Source organism: Pinus tabuliformis, chromosome 2_1, assembly GCF_031772625.1.
Source record: "Pinus tabuliformis cultivar Carrire ecotype Pingquan chromosome 2_1, CPIR1, whole genome shotgun sequence".
Lineage (NCBI taxonomy): Eukaryota > Viridiplantae > Streptophyta > Pinopsida > Pinales > Pinaceae > Pinus > Pinus tabuliformis.
The window spans coordinates 246,766,649-246,780,683 of NC_142299.1; the positions used below are offsets into that span (position 1 = coordinate 246,766,649).

General features: G+C 37.8%; 2 pseudogenes; both read right to left on the minus strand.

Moving 5' to 3' along the window:
• Window positions 1–3,157: 3,157 nt before the first annotated feature.
• On the minus strand, window positions 3,158–12,686 carry LOC149199609 (serine/threonine-protein phosphatase 5-like; annotated as a pseudogene).
• A 22-nt stretch (window positions 12,687–12,708) lies between these two features.
• Window positions 12,709–13,533, minus strand: LOC149199610 (protein FLX-like 2; annotated as a pseudogene).
• Window positions 13,534–14,035: the final 502 nt, after the last annotated feature.

Sequence of the window (14,035 nt, forward strand, 5' to 3'; positions counted from 1 at the left end):
TTTTGCTTTAGTTTTTATTTTTTTCAATGTTTTAATTTTTTTCTTTTGTATTTTTCATTTTTATTTATTTATATATTTATTTATTATTTTGTTTTATTTTTTTATATTTTTTCTGCAGAGTCAGTGTCGATCCTCGACTAGCAATCTGATCTCATTATGTGTCAATTTGATAGTTGATTTTAAAGTTTCCATTATAATGAATCGAGTCTGCCCCCACAATGTGTCAATTTCATGGTTGGTCTTGTGTTGCTCAGATTGTACAGGCACCACGACAACGACACAGAGTGAGGGTTGTCACTATGATCCCTGCCCACTCCGTTCTAGTTGTCTCCCAACATCACGCTATGAGGGGTAGTCCCTATGGAAATGTGAAGGTGGAGGATAAGTTGGCAACCAAAAAGCTCGAGAGACACTATTGAGTGGCCTAGCTACTTGGTTAAAGTTAGCAAGACTCCAAGATTAGATTAGATTCAATTATGAGACCAGTGCCTTATGTAGTCAAAATCCTTGCTTATTATAATTTAAGAAGACTAAGTAACTGGATGGAAAATTGTTGCTTAGATGCTTCACTAACCTAAATGAGATGCACATCCTAAGATCTAGATGAAATGCAAGGATCTTGGTCACTTTTACTTTATATTCCTCTTCTAAATGGAACCTTCCTCTTAACTATTTTGAAATCGGGCTTTAGAGTAGGTTGTGGGATGGATGCCAACTGGAAGCAAGCAGAGGCTTGATTAACAATACCTCCCCCTGTGTTCCAACCACCCACTCCCTTTGGCGCTGCAGAGACCATGGCTCTGAAGATTGCAAGGTCACTGTGTTAACCACTAAAAGCGTGATGAATCCCTCAAAGCTAGGTGAGAAAGGGTAGCCCTAGAAGTCTATCAACCAAGCTTATTCTTGGAGGTAAATTATTAATGCACTAGGCCTATAATGCTTATGCAAAATACATGAGCGAGTTCTTGGTTTAAGACTGGCTTAACGCTTAAGTACTTAAGCTATGATTAGCCTCTTATGACATGAGTACTTGAAATTATGAAACAATCTTAGGACCAAGAAAGTTCCAATATTGAAACAACCCAAAGATAAATTTCTCCAATGATAACAAGATTACAAAACTTAACTAACGATAACAACTCAAGATCCTCAAGAGATTAAAACAAGGCATATGCAAATGATCTTCTATCAATGTCAACGTTTAATATTGTTGACACTTAATCATTAGGATTGGGTGAATAACTGAAATTGATGTAAATAAATAATGGATAAAATGAATAGTCACCGAGAGATGAAATGAACAGCCTCTCCCTCATGTGTATAATAAACACCAACCTAAATGAAATCAATGAATTGAATTTCGTGGAGTTATTACCTGGCCTGATATGGTATCAGATCCAAGTTCCTAAAATTAGTTTTAACTCCTTGTCTACACTCCCTGGGCTATGCATAATTGCCTGGTTTCCTTTCTGCGCCCTCTGGGCTTTTTGTGCCCTCTAGGCTCTCTGCCATTCCCTCCTAACAGTTCGCACGATTTTTTTGCATGATTGTAACGTCTCTCAGTTTTCCAGAAGTGGAGCAGGATTCGCCCATTCGACTCTGAAATGTTTATTTTGCGACTTCATCTTCTTACTTTTGATATTTTTTCATATCCGCTAGTGCTTTCATAGTTGCTCTATATCATAGACGCTGTGACAGCTTTTGGAGGTATTGGAGCAGTTAGCAGGATTCAGATCGCCTCTGTCTTGCGAAGAAATTTTCTTTGCCCTACGCTGTTGTATCGTGACCATCCCAGGCTTTCAACTGGGAGGAGGAACCCATGCAGGATCTTCAATACCTGTTGAGAATGCAACAAGATGATGGAGCTTAGTGGAAAGGAGTCACCTTCACTAAGTGGGCCCGCAAGCAAATTATGGCGCAAAGTATATTTTTAGACTATGTCTATTTTTAGACATATGGATCATGGTCTATGAGTTGCAGTATGTTATTTGTGGATGATTGGTCATGTTGGTAAAAATAGATGGACTCCTATTTTTAGACATATGGGCAGGTTTCTATTTTTAGACTGCCAGGCTAAAAATAGAACAGTCGAATATTATTGTCTCATAATAATATTTGGACTATAAACATTATCTTATTCTCTTGGAGCACTTCAGTTTGAGCTGCAGATGTGGCACATGCAGCTTTCAGAAGGAAATACGCTTTTCTTATGAGTCAGTTGAGCTATTGCATGCAGGACTTCAGTTAGAACTCATGTGGTTGAGTTTGGTGGAGTTGGATGTGGAGTTGATGGAGTTGTGTTCAGTTTGACTTGGTTAAAATAGTTGTATTTAGTCTAACTACAAACAAACTAATGATGAGTTGTTATTAACTCATAAAGCAACTAAATAATACATCAGTTAAATCAGTTGCATGTCAGTGCATGTACAGTTCAGTGGAGACAGGTGTTAGAGGATGAGATTGCTATCAGTTGTGACTATAGTTGTACATGAGATCTTGCACAATCAATGGGATTGAGTTATGCCAATGAGAATTACACAGTGTAGGCCAATACCAAGGGTAATATAGCTTGTGCTAACATGATTTCCAGTGTGGGTGATTATTTCTCTTGTAGGATTGCGCAGTGGAGGCAGGCAAACAATGGAGAAGACTTGAGGCTTCAAATCTGAGCTAGTTTGTGTGTAACAGGTGGAGATAGTACTGAGTACTTGCGAGGAGTATTGTACTATGTATTGTTACATGTTCTCAGTCATTATAATATACAGATAGTGTGGGGTTTTTAGCTGTATGCTTTCCTCGGGTTACATACTGTGTTAATGTGTGCATGCGATTGATGTTTCATTGTTTTTGATGCTGCTAAATTGATGATCAACATAGAGGAGATTATGTATTATGCATGTATTCCGCAATAGTGTATAATCAGGATAATCTCTGTGAATAAGTGTCATATTATTCAAAATTTCTACAATACCGGCCTGCTTTCTTATCTCCATAAGCCCTGCTGGCTCAAGCCAGTATTCCATGGCCCCTTCAGCATTATGACGGCGCCTGAAATGCTCTCCATTTGTGATGACGATGTCTGTCATATGCTTGAGCAGATGATCTAGGAGCCCCGTGTCTCAAATATTCTTTCGAGCTTCTTCTCTTAGCACAGGCTTTAAGATTGGCTTGCTCGGAGCCGCTTTCTTTTCGTGACCAATGCCTTATAATACACGCTCACTGCCCCTTGTTGATCGTGAGACGACTTGTCCATTGTTACTGCAAAAAAGAGGGCTAGCGGACCTAAATGCCCTGTTACCAGCAAGAGAATTCATGGGATTCCCCATCTGAGACCTGCTAAGTACAAGAGGTTGAGGCTTAGTAGGAACTGGAGAATAGTTAACAGAGCCTATGGAGGCGTTTTATCTAGTTCAGCTATACGTGACTGAATTATTAGATCATTTTTGGTCGAAGAACAGAAGATTGTCAAGAAGGTTTTGAAGATGCAAAAGTACAGAAGCTGAGTTTGAAGACTTATATAATAACTTATATATTATTTCTCTTGAATTGCAACCATACTGTAATACAATTTTTTTTTTGTTATAGTCTATATGCATAGAATATAGTTTTGATCTTTGTATATTGAATGAAGAAGGAAGAATAAGGCTATAGTATTTTGAAGCACATTTTCCTAGCATAAGTTTTTTTTTACAGTATGCATTCAATCATATCTATTGTGGGAATAGTTCTCACTGGCAAGGAGAACTATCCTAAGTGGTCCCAGATGATAAAACACACCCTCATTTTCAATGAGTTGTGGAAAGGAGTGTGTGTCAGAGATGGAGACAGTGAACTAGAACAACCTACCTCAAACGAAGAGCTCGTCATTTGGGAAAACAAGAACAAAAAAGCTTATGCATTAGTCGCAGCATCTTTAAATGAAGAGGTGAGTCACCATATTTCATCATTTTCAACTGCCTTTGAAGCCTTACAAAAGCTAAAAGAACTATTTGACTCACATTCTGCACTTGAAGTTGTTCAACTCATGATTAAACTCTTCACTCTTTAACTACAAAATAGTGATCCTCTTGCTCTTACATCTGAAGTGAAGTCTATAATGCATGATATCAAATCCACTAAGGTTGAATTGGATATTCCTCTTATCACTTTTCTCAAGGCATTTTATCCTACTTACTCCAATTATCTTGAGTCATTGCAAGAAAATGGAAATCTCAAAGATATCACCTTTGACTCTCTTGTGAAAAAGTTTGCTGAAAGAGAGAAAGCTTTTGGAAAGAAGACAGCTCTTGAATCTTCTGAAGAGGTTGTGTGCCTTGCTCATAAAGAAAAGCATTCTGCTCAAGATTCTCCAAGAGGAAGAGGTGGTCGAAAAGGAAGAGGAAGATATTTCAGAGGTAGGGGGGGCAGACACTCTCAAGGAGAAAAGGCAGATTTGCACTGCATACACTGCAAAAGAAATGGATCACATGATGCCTCTACATGCAAGTTACCATGGGACAAAATTGAGCAGCAAAGAAACCAATAGAAAGGTAAAACTGATGATACAGACAAAGGTAAAGCACCTGAATCCGCTCACTATGTTGTGGCACAATGTAATATTGGAGTAAATGAAGATTTATTTAATGCTTCACTTGCTTCTTGGAAAAATGATTGGTTGCTTGATTCAGGAGCAACCTGCCACATGACTCATAGAAAAGATTTTTTTGAAGAATTTACTGACAATGTTGATGGAGCAGTATACTTTGCAGACCAATCAAAAATCAAGCCATCAGGGCTTGGCACAATCAGGCTTAAACTACCCGGTCTTACAAACTTTCTTCTGCATCATCTTCTATATCTCCCACAGCTCAAGAGAAACTTGTTGTCCTTGGTCCACATCCGCTAGCAAGGTCACTCCATTCATATGTTTGATGGCAAGCTTGAGGTAAGAAAAGCATCTGACCACTCACTTGTCATGAGGGGAATAGAAGAAGAAAGGCTTCTCAAGCTGCAAGGAACCTCTACTTGTGCACAAAATTTCTCATACAATTCTCATTATGAAGAAGGTACACTTCCATCAAGTTTATTATGGCATGCTATATTTGGACATTTGAACTATGACAGCCTCTGCTTGTTGAAGAAAAATGGTGTTGCTGGTTTACCTACAATTCCTAGGAAACTTAAGCAATGTAATGTTTGCATTCTAGGAAAGCATAGAAAATAGTCTTTTCATGATTCACATTCAAGAGAACATAGAAAACTTGAACTCATTCATTCAGATTTATGTGGTCCAATGCCTGTTCCTTCTACAAATGGAAATAAATATATGATGGCATTTATTGATGACTACACCAGAATGTGTTAGGTTTATTTATTGAAGAAAAAATCTAATGCTTTTCAAACATTCCTGGGGTATGTTTTGAAATGACTGATTTGGGCTATGTTCATTACTATCTTGGTATTGAAGTAACCCAACATCCGAAGTCCATATTTCTTTCTCAAAAGAGATATATTGGAGATCTGTTGAACAGGTTTGGCATGACAGAATGCAATCCTCTTACTACTCCAATTGAACAAAACTTAAAGCTCACATCTATTGAAGGAAAAGAATTTGAGGATGCAACAAAATATAGACAACTTGTAAGAAGTCTCAACTACCTAACTACTACCAGACGAGACATTTAGTTTGCTGTTGGAATCCTCTCCAGGTTTATGCAAAAGCCTTGTGAGGGACATTGGTCTGCTACAAAAAGAGTTCTAAGGTACTTGAAGGGAACTCAAGATTTTGGAATCAAGTATACACAGGTGGACGACTTCAGCTTGATTGGATACTATAATTCAGACTTCGATGGAGACAAAGAAAATGGGGTATCTACTTCAGGATATGCTATGAGTCTTGGATTAGGAGTTGTCTCCTAGAGATCATGTAAACAATCATTTCCAACAGATTCTACAACAGCAGCAGAATACGTGGCAGCAGCTGAAGCAACAAAAGAAATTGTGTGGCTTAGGAAAATTCTTGAAAATTTGCAGGTAAAACACGTACAATCAACTCCACTAATGATTGACAATACCTCTGCAATAAAGTTGGCCAAGAACCCAAAGTTCCATGATCAAACGAAGCACATCAATAATAAATATCATTTGATTTGACATCATGTTTAGGCCAAAACAATCCATCTCCACCATTGTTCCACGAATGAGCAAATTGAAAACATCTTCACCAAAGCGCTTAGCAGAGAAAAACTTGAAAGATTCAGAATGATGCTTGGACTCACAAACATCCCTTCAGATTAAGGGGGGGAATGTTGACACCTAGTCACCAAGATTGGGTGAATCAATGAAATTGATGTAAATAAATAATGGAGAATATGAATAGTCACCGGGAGATGAAATGAACAACCTGTCCCTCATGTATATAATAAACAACAACCTAAATGAAATCAATGAATTGAATTTCGTGGAGTTATTACCTGGCCTGACAAATATAGATATATCAATGTGCTTAGTAATTTTCCAAAAATTCCTTTATCAATGCTCTTTAAACAATTGGACTGCAAGATACTCAAGAAAGAAAGAGCTACCTCAATATTTATGAAACACAATTAGAATAAGACACTCAAATGCCAATTTATCACTTTCCAACATAATTAGATATCAAGAGGCAATGTCACTTAAATCTCAAGATACTAATATGCCCAAAGAGAGTTAAGATATTTAACACCAAGATATTTTAAGATAAGATTGCTTTAGTGAGTATTTATTAGATGTGAACTTGAAACTTGTAGATCAACTCACAACAACAAATGTGTTAGTGCACTTAAGTCAATTTTCTACAAAACCATGAAACAAGAGCAATAATAAAGCATGAACAAAGAGGGATCTTATATCTTATGAGAAATTACTAAACTCTTAGGACAACAACAAGTAACAACTTTAGATCAATAAATTAGGAAGCATGTAAAACGAATTATGACCAATGAAATTCTAAGAGACTTGTCAAGTGAAAATACAAGCTAATTAACCCTCTTATGATGAATTACTAAGAGATATATCAGATCTGAAATCACTTATTACAATAGTGAGAAAATTATGTAAACAATGAACTACCAATGTGAGAGTGTGTGCCAAATTGTGCCCAGCAATTGCTAAGTGATAAAACAACATTCCCAATATAAAATCATGAAATTTTATCCCTCTTAAGATGTATTATTTAGAAGATATCAGATCTGATCACACTTTTATTCAAAGTTATAAGTCACTATAAATTGGAGATTTATGCCAAAAGATTGATGCCTAAGACATTTAGATGTTAAGGCAATATGTTAGACATCACATTAATCAAATTTATGCCTCTTAATGTGTTCCTTCTAGAGTATATCAGATCTGATCTATTTGATTATGCAAAGATATTCCATTCAACAAATAAATAGATCTAAGCCCAATATTCAATGCCCAAATAGCCAAAACACTAGAAAAATTTTACCATGAATTTTTTATTGTGTTGGGACTATTTAGAAGAGATTGTAGAGAACTTAAATCACTGTTATGGATAATTTATTACATTTGTAGAAAAAAAGTGAGAAAATAAGGGTTTAGATATCAAACCCTAGGCCTAAGGCCTTGAAGACAAATTATCTATTTTCGTCCAATTTTTTTCAGATGAATATGCCATATGAAAAACACAAGATTTGAGCCAATTTCTTCCTGCAAAACCCACCAATATTCAGTCTAGAAATTTCAGAGATGGACAGAGGGAAAATTAAGGCCAAGGTAGGCTAACACTAGGTCCAATAGGGCTAGTGTTGGGCTAGAAGAGGACTAAAAGGCGTAGTGTCTAGGGAAGAAGGTGGCAGAGATGCTGAAAAGGATAAAAAAGAGGCCAAAAAGGGAGAGTGAAAGGAAAAGGAGGGAGGAAAATTTTGTAAAAGAGTTGCGGATAGGCCATATAGGCATTAAGGGTCCACAACAAGTCCTCTAGGGCTGTCGTCTAGGGCTTAGGATGGGTTTGAGGCCTTCTAGGCCCACGACCAAGCCATAAATGACTTCTAGCCATCCTCTAGGAGGCATGGAAGGTTGACAGAAGGCCCTAGGAGGAAGACATTATGTTGTTGTAAATAATACTCAAAGTGGGGGGGGGGGACGTGAATCAGTGTTAGTCAAGTCAATAGTCTTTCTCTTTTCATACTCAAATTTGTATACACTACTTCCATGTGGGTAACCCACATGTACAAGCAACTGTGCTTAAGGAAACAAGCATATATCCAACAAACTAATGATTTAGTTAATTCATCATATGTTGATCTTTAATCTATGCATCAATACTTTATTAAACATTAAACAATAACCATATGCAGTTAATAACAGAGTGAACCATCACACATAAGCAACACACATGAACACAAAGATTTAAGGTGGAAACCCTATGTGGGGGAAAACCACCTGTTGCTATTGTCTCTGTCTTCTTTTAATAATAAGAAAATCTGTTTACAACATTGTACTAGTGCAGACTCATACCAGTACACAGGCTTCTACCTGCAGAAGGCTACAACCTCTCTCATTCTCCAGCTACTACTGGAAGGGAGCTACAACCCCCTAGCTCTTGTTCTAGCCAATATGTTTACTAGTACGGAGGCGCCAACCTACAGAAGGCTACAACCTTCTCTCCTCCTCCAGGGACCTCATTTCATAAATTTTCATACTGTATACTCCTGGAACACAACACCATAATTTGAAGGCCACATTTCATCCAATTTTCATACTGGACCTATCAACAACATTGAAGCTCAAAATCAATCACCACTGCAATACAACCATCAACTATATTTGCATCAACCAACCACTAAAACTCAATCAATCACTGACAACCTCTGAACCTCTGGCACAACTGAATCAACCATTCATTCATACCAATTTCCACCTTAAACTCTGTCATGAGAGGCAGGATAGCCCGCATCACCAGTGCATGTACAAAAGCAAAAAACGTTGTTGATGGAACTGCTTATTCAGCCTCTCTTTAATATTATGTCTCTATGCTTCTCGGATTTACATTGTTGCTAGAACTGCTTGTTCGGCCTCTCGTTAATATTATGTCTCTGTGCTTCTCAGATTTACGCTGTTGCTGGAACTGTTTGTTCAACCTCTCGTTAAAATTATGTCTCTAGTTTTTCAATTGATTTCTGAAACCATGTCTTTGTTTGTCTGGAAGGATTTCGAGAAAAGATCCTGCCAGCTGTGCATTCCTCCTCCAGATTTCTTCTCTTGTACCATGTCTCTAGTTCTAGGCCCTATTCTCAGGATTGCATGTCTATCTTTTTCTATAAGGTTTCGGTAGGCATTTTCTCCCTTTGAGATTTGATTGCTAAACGAACACGATCCTGCTTGAACTACTCTGTCAGTCTACAGGGCAAGAAGGGTTTGAATTTCAAAACGCCTTCCTCGCATCAAAGCGGTTAACATCATCCATCCTCCATTCCCATAACTCATAAGAGACAATCTTTAATAACAAATTAGTCCATACGGTTCTCGAAACCCAGGAATCAAAACTTGCAAATAGCAAACAACTAATTGATGAAAGAATGGAAGAAAAAAAAACTATTTCGAACTCACATTGAGGAAAGAAAATCGTCTTGATAATATTACCAGTTGTTTCCATAACTCTCTAGGTAGGCGTCTCAGTCACAAAGCCATCCTCTGAACAGTGGAGACTAAATGAAGAAAACCCAATAAAAACTATCAAGACTAGAGAACCCCAATCAATACTGCAGGAAACAAACACAATCTTGGAATTCTATGTTGCCCTTAGGCTTACAAGTGCCTCGGGTCCTCTTTTTTTTTTTCTCTGTCTCCTCCCTTGCGGCCTCCTCCGCTTCTGCAACTCCAAAAAGAAGTTATACATATGTCATATCTAACTACTTCTTTCCACACATGGAGGAATTAGCTGTACAGTTAGAAGTCAATCCTATCCTCATCTAAACAAACTAGACCACTTGGCTTGATCTCCACGCAGGGAGGATCACTTACCATTTATTCCTAATTCTGTTCAGAATTAGACCACTCTTAACTACTTACACTTATTGAAATTAATACAAATTTAACAACTAAGTCTTCCTCCAATCTTGTATTAGCCACAACATGTGACCACCATGTCACATTGCTGGCCAAGTCTAGATGCTCCTGCATCAGACTCCCACACTTGAAAACATTCATGATCTCGTGATCATGTGCTTTCAAAAAGAGATTTTTTTCTCCTAGGCCCCAGACTTCGTTCAGGAGTTGTCCATATGCTCTCCTCCTCCGTTTTTGCTGCATGTCAGCTGCTTCCTGTTTCATCTTCCTTCTCTGGTCACAATAGTTTGGAGCTGAGAAAACCATAATAAGTTTGCCATCACGTTCAATTTCATAACCTTCCTCTTTAACTTCATGAGACTTGACCACCAGCTCAAGATTGTTTTCTTGGAAAAACCTTTTGGTCACAACTTATCCAAAAGATAAACCAACATCTCGTTCACTGGGCCCATGCCCTTTACGAGGCTGTGGATCACTCCAAAGTATTTTCACACTTTAGACCCTCTTCAGGTGGCTCTTGGAATCGATCAATTTCATTGATATCATCCAGTTTTATACCATCAACACTAAAAAGACCACCATGGACAACAAAAATCTTGTCATTGAGGACATGAGCCAAAGGCAAGCAGAAAAACACTTCAGTGAAAAGCTCAACCATGCTTTCACTGTATTTGGAGTTGACTTCACCCTCAAAACCATAAATATTGTTGATACTCCTGCTTTCATGATTTCCTCTTGCAAGATAGTGTCCAGTTGGACACATACACTTGAATGCAAATAGTACAAGTATGACTTCAACTGAAAATGATCCTCAATCAACAAAATTGTAGAAATTTTGAATAATATGACACATATTCACAGAGATTATCCCGATTATACACTATTGCAGAATACATGCATAATACATAACCTCCTCGACGTTGATCATCAATTTACAGAAGAAGAAACAATAACATGCGCACATAGAAGCATCAATCACACATATCAACACAGTATTTTCCTGGGGAAAGCATCTCGCTAAAAACCCCAACTATCTGTATATTATATTGATTAAGAACATGTAACAATACATAGTACAATACTCTTCACAAGTAATCAGTACTAGCTCCACCTGTTACACACAATACAACTCAAATCTGATCTCCAAATCTCCTCCGCTGCTTGCCTGCCTCCACTGCACAATACCTGCTGAGAATGAATGAATCCAAACTCGTTCCAAGTTCTATTTACCTTGGAAAATCACTCACATTGGAAATCACGTGAGCACAGGCTATAATACTGGGAAAATACTGCGAATACTCATTGGTATACTCAATCCATTGATTGTGCAAGATCTCATGCACAACTGATAGTCACAACTCACCCTTTCACTCACCTCTAACACTTGTCTCCACTGAACTATCCATGCACTGAGTTAACTGATGTATTCTTCAGTTGCATTATGAGTTAATAATTAGTGAATTAATTAATAACTAATTCACACAACTCATCACTTACTCTATTGATCAGTTAGACTAAATACAACTAGTTCAACTAAGTCAAACTAAACAAAACTCCATTAACTAATCATCTAACTCCACAGAACTCGACCACTTGAGTTCTAATTGAAGTCCTTCATGCAATAGCTCAGTGAACCCATAGGTAACCACGTGATTCCTTCAGGCAGTTGCATGTGCCACATCTGTAGCTCTAGCTGAAGTGCTCCAAGAGAATAAGATAAAGTTTAGAGTCCAAATATTACTAAGGGCTAATAATATTTGACTGTTTCTATTTTTACTTGATAGTCTAAAAATAGACTCTGATCACTCCTGCTGTGATCCAAAAATAGAAGTACATCTATTTTTCCCAACATGACCAATCATCCATAAACAACATCCTGCAACTCATAGACCATGATCCATATGTCTAAAAATAGACATAGTCTAAAAATAGACTTTGTGCCAAAACTTGCCTACGGGACCACTCAGTGAAGGCGACTCCTTTCCACTAAGCTCCATCATCTCATTGTATTCTCAACAAGAATTTCTTGTTGCACACTTTTCAACAAAAATCACCATTAAAAAGATAAGGATTGTCCTCTGAAGGAAGCCCATTAATCTCAAAGTTGTTCAAAAGGTCATAACACTGACCATGGATGTCACCACAAACAGTGAATTGCTTTCCATTTGGAATATTGACGTCAACCAGCGATGGCATCGCCTCCAACAAATCCTTTATTTGCAATAATATTTGAAATGCATACCTTCTGTGTATATTTTTCTGATTCTTGAAGTCATCCATCATTTTCTTCACAAATTCCAATGTTACATTTTCTCCTTCTATTCTAACACCAGCATACTGGGGCTCTACCTCTATTGAACAAAAATCAGTGGAAACCACAACAGAATGATTCTCAAGATCATTCATTGAGATGGCCTCAATAAGTCTAACTTTTTAGACTGTTATCTCGGTATCTTTAAGATTCTTGGTGGCATCAGGATCATTTGGACAAATTCTCTAAACCTACTGAAAATATTTTAGTACTTGACTGATCACCTTTTCTGATGCTGCCAACCTTTGCCTTCTGGTCTACTTCAACATCAGCTTCCTTATGTTTTCAATCTCTGCTTCTAGTAGGTCTTCTTGCTTGTCTTCTTCATTAATTCTTCCTTCCTGCTTTAACTAGTTGCTGCTGTCCAGCTGCATCTTCCTCTGTTTCACATATTTAGACTGTGTGTCTCCTTTCAACAGTATTTCGACTTCTTGTTCTGGACTTTCTTCTTTCATCAACACTTCAGTGTGTTGATTTAACTCCTTCAAAGAGTTTTCAAGCTTTTCCTCCGCGTCATCTTTTCTAATAATGCTTCCTTGCCCTGGTTCACAGTTGTGAACTTGTTCCTCTGCTTTTGCTTCCTTTACTACTTGCTTACTGCTTACAGTCTTTTCATACTCAAATGCAGCCCTTCCACGTTGAAACTCTTGCCTTAAGCTATCTACTTCTGTATGCATAGTAGGAATCTATTGAACTTCTACATGGGCTCACTGCAATTCTTGCTTTAGCTGTTGCACTTGCTCATTTAAATCTTGTCTAGCTGATTGAAGACTCTATACATCAGAACGAGCTTGTTGCAACTCTGCCATGATAGATTCACTAGCCCGGAGATCTGCCTCCATATTTGCAATTTTGTCAAAAACACTTCTAATTTTCTGATCCTTATCAATCCGCATAGCTGCAATATGCGAATTCAATCACTCCAATTCAAGTTGAGACATAACAAGATCTTGTCTGAAAGCTCCATGTGTTGTAGCTAACCTTTGATTTTCCGTTGCAGGACTTTGCATCTCTGCACCTTGTGTTGTAAGCTTATGTTCCAACACTTCTGGCGGTGGTAACATATCCAAAGGATGATGAACTGCAGGAGGTCCCATGGCTAGACCATATATCTCAAGCCCCATGCATGGGCCTTGAAGGTGTCTAGCAAAAGGGGGTGGCATGCGACCTCTACCAGCGATCTCTTTGTCTCTGCCAATTCCTCTCAAAGTCGAATGTGACAAGGACTGAGGAAGAAATGTGGAAGATATCTTGTAGTTTTCATCAGGTACTGGTGCTTTTTGCCATTTCTCCAGTAACTCTAGCTCCTTCTCCCATACATTAGTTTCTTGATGAGAGCTTCTTTCTTCTTCTCCTTGATCTTGTTGTTGACTTCTTGTCATTGTCAGCCCTTCTTCCTTTTTCCTGCCTTTTGCTAGGTGAATCTCTGCTTCATGTCTTCTTCCTTGAGGTGTTTTTAACAATGTAAACTTTGAAACGGGAACTGATACTGTTACCCGTTTCGTAGAGATAGCAAAAAAGTGACCTGATTTTGAAAAGGGGTGATGTAGAACGAACATGTTCTTTTCAGAGCATAGTTTTTGGCACTTTAATTTTTTTATGTACATTACGTTTTAGAATCGTTTTAGAATGATAGTGATTTTCATGCTGATTTAAAAAAGTGAGTATTCTGCATCA